Source organism: Chrysochloris asiatica, unplaced genomic scaffold (genome assembly GCF_000296735.1).
Source record: "Chrysochloris asiatica unplaced genomic scaffold, ChrAsi1.0 scaffold00212, whole genome shotgun sequence".
Classification (NCBI taxonomy): domain Eukaryota; kingdom Metazoa; phylum Chordata; class Mammalia; order Afrosoricida; family Chrysochloridae; genus Chrysochloris; species Chrysochloris asiatica.
In genome coordinates this window covers 4,030,450-4,039,106 of record NW_006408730.1, presented here as the reverse complement: position 1 = coordinate 4,039,106, position 8,657 = coordinate 4,030,450, and positions in this window count along the sequence as shown.

Here is an 8,657-nt window from a genome sequence, read left to right as displayed (position 1 = left end):
CTGAAAATATGTCCGAAGTATGAAAGGCGAAGTTTGGCCATCCTGGCCTCCAAGGAGCACTCTGGTTACACTGCTTTCAACACAGATCTGTTGGTTCTTTTTGCAGCTCATGGCACTTTCAATATTCTCCTCCAACACCTTAAATCAAAACCATCAATTCTTCTACCGTCTTCTTTATTCACTGTCCAGCTTTCACATGCATATGAGGTTATTGAAAATACCATGGCTTGGGTCAGGTACACCTTAGTTCTCAAGCTGACATCTTTGTTCTTCAACACTTTAAAAAGTTCTTGTGCAACAGATTTGCCTAATGTAATACATCGTTTGAATTCTTGACTGCTGCTTCTTTTGAGTGTTGATAGTTGATCCAAGAACAATGAAGTCCTTGACAACTTCAATCTTTTCTCCATTGATAAGAATGTTGTTTATTGGTCCAGTGGTGAGAAATTTTATTTTCTTAGCATTTATAAGCAATCAATACTGAAGGCTGTGCTCTTTGATCTTCATCGGTAAATATTTTAAGTCCTCTTCACTTTCCACATTCAAGGTTGTATTATCTGCGTATCGCAGGTTGTTAATGAGTCTTTCTCCAAACCTGATGCCATGTTTTTCTTCATATAACACAATTTCTCACATTATTTGCTCAGCATACAGGTTGAATAAGTATGGTGAAATAATACAACTCTGTCACACACCTTTCTTATTTTTAAAACATTCAGTTTTCCCATGTTCTGTTCAAACAACTGCCTCTTGGTCCATGTACAGATTCCTCATGGGTACAGTTAAGTGTTCCAGAATACACAATGTCGTCCATAGCTTGTCATGGTCCACACAATTGAAAGCCTTTGCATAGTCAATAAAGCGCAGATAAACATCCTGCTGATATTCTCTGCTTTCAGCCAAGATCCATCAGATATCAGCAATGATATCCCTCATTCCACATCCTCTTCTGAATCTGGCTTGAACCTCTGGAAGTTCTCTGTCAATGTATGGCTGCAGCCATTTCTGTTTTACCTTTAGTAAAACTTTACTTGCATGGGATATCAAAGATATTGTCCGATGATTTCCACATTCCATTGGGTCTTCTAAATTTCCTGGCATAGATGAGTTAGTGCCTCCTGTGCTGCCTCACTTTCTTGAAATATTTCAATTTTTATTAAATTAATTCTTGGTGCCTTGTTCTTTGCCAATTCCTTCAATGCATCTTGGACTTCCTCCTTCAATATCATCAATATCATTAGCTCTTGATCATATTCTACCTCTTGAAATGGTGGAACACCAATCATTTCCTTTTGGTACAGTGACTCTGCATATTCCTTCCATCTTCTCTTGATGCTTTCTGCATCATTCAGCAACTTGCCCAGAGAATCCTTCAATAATGAAAGGTGAGGCTTGAATTTGTTCTTAAGTTCCCCCAGCTTAAGAAATGCTGAGTGTATTCTTCCTTTTTTTGGTTTTCTGACTCCAGATCATTGTACATTTCATTGCAATATTTGACTTTGTCTACTCGAGCTGACCTCTGAAATTTTCTGTTAATCTCTTATACCTCCTCATTTCTTCCATTTCTTTTAGCATCTCTACACTGGAGAGCAAGTTTCAGTGTCTCTTCTGACATTCATTTTGACCTTTTCATTCTTTATTGTACTCTTAATGACTTTTTGCTTTCTTATTGTATGATGTTCTTGATGTCATCCCATAACTCTTCTGGTCTTCGGTCTTTAGCGTTAATGTATCAAATCTATTTTCAGATGTTCTCTAAATTCATGTGAGATATATTCAAGGTCATATTTTGGCTCTCATGGACTTGATTTTATTTTCTTCAGTTTCATTTTGAATTTGCATAAGAGCAATTGATGGTCTGCTCCACCATCTGCCACTGGCCTTGTTTTGATTGATGATATGGAGTTTTTCCATCATCTCTTTCTGCAAATATAGTCAATTTGATTTCTATGTATTCCATCTGGTGAGGTTCATGTGTATTGTCATTTCTTATGCTGTCTAAAGAAGGCATTTGAAATGAACAAGTCATTGATTTTGTAGAATTCTGTCATGCAATCTCCAGAATCATTGCTGTCACCAAGGCTATGTTTTCCAACTACTGATCCTTCCTATTTGCTCCCAACCTTTGCATTTCAATCACCACTAATGATCAATACATCTTGATTTCATGTTTGATCAATTTTAGATTGAAGAAGTTGCTAGAATTCTTCTATTTCTTCCTCATTCGTCTCTCATTTTGTCATACTTTGGTGGCTGTGAATTGCTGTAATTCTGGAAGCTATGCCACCAGTATTTTAAATACCAGCAGGGTCACCCATAGTGGACAGGTATCAGATGAGCTTCCAGATGAAGATGGATTAGGCAGAAGGAGTAACAAATTACTTTAGAATATTTAGTCACTGAAAACGAATGAATAGCAGAGAAACCCTGCCAGATATAGTGTCAGAAAATGAGCCCCTCAGGTTGGAAGGTACTCAAAATGCAACTGCGAAATAGTTGCTTCCTCAAAGTAGAGTTGACCGTGATGACGCATGTTGAATAAAGCCTGAGGGAGTAAAGCCCACAGGACCTTCATTTGCAGATGGGGCGAACTCAAAATGAAGAGGAACAACTGTAAACATGCAGTAATAATCGGAACTTGGAATGTAAAATCTAAGAAAATCAGAAATTGTCAAAAATGAAATGTAACGCATAAACATCGATATCTTAGGTGTTAGTGAGCTGAAATGGACTGGTATTGGCCATTTTAAATCTCACAACCACATGGTTTACTATGCTGGGAATGACAAATTTAAGAGGAATGGTGTTGAATTCATTGTCAAAATGAGCATATCCAGATCAGTCATGAGGTACAACGCTGTCTGTGATATAAAGAATATGGGTAGGTATTTTTACTCACCATGGAAAGCAATCCCCTAGAAAGTAGGGGAATTTAAAGGAGCTCTGGTAGCATAGTGGTTCCAAGTCGGACTGCTAACCTCAAGGTCAGGTTCGCTGTGAGTCAGATCCAACTCTACAGCACAGCACACCACCACCACCCTTTAAATGATATTTGATTTTTTTCATACAGAGCAGGGAGAGAAATCTGGTTTTTATTATGGCATTTAACAATATTCTGTTTATTGAGAACATACTATTTCTAGTATGTTGTTGTTAAGTGCCCTTCAATTGATTTGGATCCATAGAGATTCTGTATAGGGTTTCTCAGGAGCAGCTGGTGAGCATGAATTGTCTACTTTGTAGTTCAAACTGAGTTTGTAACCCAGTGCATTAATCCACAGCTCCACACCAGGACCTCATTTCAAGTATAGAAATGAGGAAAAACAATTTAATGACATTGAATAGGAAATTACTGAAGATCTTGAGACCCAAGTATAGAACTATGAGAGAAGCGTGTTTCTTATGTGATTATCAACACATGAAGTTAACAGTTTAGCATAGATACTACAGTAGCTCTCAAACTCAATCTAACCATTTCATTTCCTAGCAGGAAGCCCTGGTAGAACAATGGTTAAGTGTGCACCTGCTAACTTCTCAGCAGCTCCACAGGAGAAGTAGATGGCAATCTGCCTCTTAAAAACTGTTGATGTTAAGGTGCCATGGAACTGATTTTGACTCCTAGCGACCTCATGTGACAAAGGAGAACTGCCCCATCCATTTTTCTTGGCTGATTGCAGGAGCAGATCACCAATCCTTACTCTCAGAAAGCTCCTATTGTTGTTGTTGTTGTTATGTGCCGTTAAGTCAGGTTTGATTCAGTGACTCTGTGGTTTCTCAGGAGGGGCTGGTGAGTTTTATCTGCCTCCCTTGCAGTTCAAAGGTGTTTCAAACTCACTTTGTGGTCCAGTGTTTATCCTACAGCCGATGTGTTCAACAGTAAATATTTTTAATTAGCAGTCAATTGATTAGACTTTGTGCTATTAGGACTCTTTCTTGTAAATGTTGTTGTTGAGTCAGTTCTAACCCATAATGACCCTGTATACGGTTTCCAAGGAGCGGCTGGTGAGCTTGAACCATCGACCTTACTGTTCAAACTGACTTTGTAGTACAGAGCATCAACCCACAATGCCACACCAGGACTCTCAGGAAATCTGATATCTTTTTTACATGGAGTCACTATTGAATCAGAATAAACTCAAGAACACCTAACAACAGATTTCCAGCAAAATTAGAAAAAAGGGGAAACTTCTTCCAACTACAAAGGTCTTTTGCATGTGAATGTGGTGAACTCTGTGTCAGTATATTAGACCTCAGTGAGTTTCCATTTGTGAAGTGTTAACTGTGATAAAAAAAATCTTCCTGGGGAAAACTCCCCTTCATTAATGCTATAAATTTTGGCAAGTTAAATGCCCTAAATCTGAGTTGAACACTCCAAATCAAACTCTCTCAATAAATGTGTAATCTGGACGCAGGTGAGCATGTTATATTTAGTGAGGAAAAGTAAAGGTCATTTTGCTCTTCAAGGCATATTTTTAAATACTCCAATTTCCCTAGGTGCCAACTATTTGTTTCTCAAACGACCTCGATATTTTACATTCACTAGCCTGGAAAGGTCATTTCCTAAAAATTTAAGTCTTTTAACTCGAAATGTCCATGTTTCTTACTGTTTATTTGGAGTATAACATTTTTAACTTGTATGTAACATGCTAGAAATAGATGTGTTTACTAACTTACACAAAGTTTGCATCCCCAAATTAATTGCATATGGTATAAAATTACCATTTGCTTTTCTATGCCTTTATCATTCTATCATATCTAACACTGGTTTTCAAACTTTGTGTCTTCCATCACTGTTCAGTTGACACATAAGACAAACTTTCTATAATTTTCATATACCCCTAAAATATTACTGCACATGCATTCAACATGAAATTTTACCTCTTAAGAAAGCATTTATATCTATGTTAAAAAGTGGGATGAGCTAAGATTTTTTTTTTTTAATTCACTTCTTAACAATGGGTTTCCATTAGTATTAAGAAACTTGTAATTACAAAACAATTGATGAAAATAATTCCTGTCATTGTTCCAGAAGGAAGTGCAAGGAGCCTTAGGTACAATGTGAGTTTGAACTGGCTTCCTTCTCTCCTGCTTCACCAGACCTGTTTTGCCTGAGCTTTAGCATTTCTGTTTTCTGCTGGACAAGTTATTGGTAATTTGCTTTTGAACTCTATTTTGTCTTGCTCCTTTTCACCTTTAGTTTTCACGTTTTGTCTGCAGATTTATCTTTTTCTGTTACCTTTTTGTCCCATCTCCCCCCATTGGGCTGTCCTTTTATTATCCTTTCAGCTGACTTGACCTTCCTCTTAGACCTGTTATTGGCAATTGGCCATTAAGGGATGTATCACAGCCAGAGCCTTTCTGAATCTGAGCTGCCTGGTGATTGCCACCATTCTCATTTGTTTTTTGTTTTTTATAGTTTTACTGTCTGCTTCACATTTCCAGATACAGAATTTCTTCACAGCTTTTGTTGATGTTAATTGTCATGAAGTCGGCTGTGACGCATGACAAACTTATATCCAATAGAATTAAATGTTACCAGGACCTGTACTATGCTCACAATCATCTTTGAAATTAGGTGGCTATTAATATTGAACGTCTTTGGTTTTTAGGGGAAAAAATGGATGCCATTTAATGTAGATTGGGATCTGCAATTTTGAAGAACAATTCACCTGAAGATGATCTTGCCTAATTGAATTATTGTTCTCTTCAACATAATAATAATGATGCAATTAGGGGGGGAATACCTCTTTCTAAGAAACTTCTTAAATCTCAAATTTTGATTTAGTTTTTTTGTCTATTGGTGTGATTCAAGACCTGCATAAAATTAATTCTCTAAAAAATTCTATAAACCCCACTATGTTGAATTCTTTCTAATTTGTCCCCTCCTTTCCATTTCAGTTTCTGTCATACTCAGTAACTCTGACCTGAAATGGTAATACATCTTGTCACATCCACATGTAGAAAGGCAATATAATATCTTGGTTTGAATCCCTACTTAATCTTTGTGTGATATGTAGCAACTCATTTGCCCTGCCCCCTGCCCCTTGGACTTTGATTTCCTTTTTTGTGAAATTTGGGAGAACACTAATTCTCAATTTGTTCTATCCTTTCAACTGATTAAAAAATTCCAATCCCAACTGAGAATTCCTCACACACACACACTAACAGGTAGATGCATTACCCAGGGGTCTTATTTCATTTTTGACATTCACATTGCTGATGCTCTGGTTCACAATAATACTCAGACTCAAGATGATTTACTTGCTCATTGTTCCACAGAGATGCTCATTCTTTCTGGAAGGTATCTTCGTTGGAAGGTATCTTCGTACTCTACCAAGGTTTTCATTAGCCTTCAAGCCCAGGTCAAAACCATCCTCTTCACTAGTTCTTTGCTAATCAAATATCTTATTATCCAAGCAACACCTCTGATTCCCTTCTATTGAGATCGTATGCAGTTGTGAGATAATTCATGTGACAACTTTTCCGCTTTTACTTTGGTTTTTATAAATTTGTCTTGTCCCTCAATTAGATTTTAAGCTTATTGGGGATTATTACCCTCTCTAACCTACCATTATCTCATTATTCTGTAAAGCAGTGTTTCCTCAGACTTAAGCAGGCATCAGAATCACCCTGAGGGTGGATAAAACACAGGCTGATGAACTGCCCCCACCATAGATTCTGATGCAGTGAGTCAGAGTGCAGTCCATGGATTGGCATTTCTATGAGCTCACAGTGACCCTTCAGTACACGCACCATGTGAAGCAATGCTGGGGGAAGATGAGCACTAAAGACTTGGGGTCCAAAAAGTCTGGGCTGAATCTCTGCGTTCTTATTTTATGTCAGGATAGCCCTCGAAGAGTTATTGTTTCATTTTGTTGGTAATACTGTAATTCATCAATAAGAAACATTAAAGTTTTCATATCTTTTAGGATTTGGAAGAGATAAAAACAAAACTGTGCATACCACATCTATTTGTTATTAATTAGTTACCTCCTTTTATTCACAATTAAACTGAGATTTCACTTCAGCCGTAGCCTTCTTGATTGTTCCTATAAGAAACCACATTTCCTGCAATTAATTCCAACAACAGCCCCCAATTAATCCCACATCACTGCATTTCTTTTACATACGTTATTGTGATTATTTCTATAATTTTTCTTCTCTGATAAATTGTAAGCTCTTTGAGGGAAGGGGACATATCTATAGATAGTAACCAAAGGTATTTTGTCTACAATGTTTATTGATTAACCGATACAGAATGAACACAATAATTAGTGATTGAATGTTTATCTCTCTATATATGACCTTAGTGTGAGTCAGTTCCAACTCAGAGCAACCCCACGTAGAACAATGTGAAAACTGTCACCTATTCTTACATCATCTTCACAGTCTTTGCTTTTTTTGAGTCCACTGTTAACAGCACTGTGTCAGTCCCTGTCATTGAGACTTTTCCTCTTTTTCACTGACCCTTCACTTTATCAAACATGATATCTTTCTCCAGGGACTGGTCCCTCCTTATAACACAGCATGCCCAAAGAATGCTAGAGGAAGTATTGTCATCCTCCCTTCTAAGGAACATTTTGGCTATACTTATAACACAAATGTATGTGCTTTTTATGCAGTCCATGGTATTTCAATGTTCTTCAGCAATGTCATCATTCTTATTCTCTCATATTCCTTATTTATTGCCAAGCTTTGGTTTGCATATGAAATGATTGAAAATACAATGAGTTGTCTAAGGTACATTTCAGTCCTCAAAGTGACATCTCTGCTTTTTGACACTTTAGAGAGATTTTTTGCAGCAGATTTACCCAATAAATATATTGTTTTAGTGCTTGATTGATGCTTCATGGACATTGACTGTGGATCTAAGTACAAGAAAGCCCTTGAAAACTTCAATATTTTCTGCATTTATCATGATATTACTTATTGGTCCAGTTGTGAAGATTTTCATTTTCTTTTGTAGAGGTGTAGTCCTTATTTAAGGTTGTAATCTTTAATCTTTATCAGTAAATGCTTCAAGTCCTCTTGTCTTTCAGTAAGCAAGTTTGTGTTTTTTGTATATGTTGTTGTTATTGTTGTTAAATGTACATTCTGACTCACAGAGGGTGGGTTTGAACCACTGACCTTGTGGATTAATCTAGTGCTTATCCTTCTGTGCCACACCAAGACTCATACATATTACCTGCATATGTTGTGGTTGTTATGTGCCGTGGAGTCAGTTCTGACTTATAGCGACCCTGTACAGGGTTTCCAAGGCTGTAAATCTTTACGGCAGCAGAAAGCTTCATCTTTCTTCCATGGAGCAGTTGGTAGTTTAGAACTGCTGACCATGAGACTAACAGCCCAATTCGTAACCACTACACTACCAGAGCATATAGTAGGTTGTTACTGAGCCTTATTCAAATCTTGATGCCATGTTCTTCTTCATATAGTCCAGCTTCTCAGATTATTATTAAACATATAGATTAAATAAATATGGTGAAAGGACAGAACCCTGACACAAACCTTTCTTGATTTTAAGCCATTCAATATATTCTAGTTCTGTTTGAATGACTGCCGCTTAGTCTATGCACAGCTTCTGCATAATAACAAATACATGTTCTGGAATTCCCATTCTTTGCAATGGGAAATTTTATGTGTGTGTGTGTTTCTTT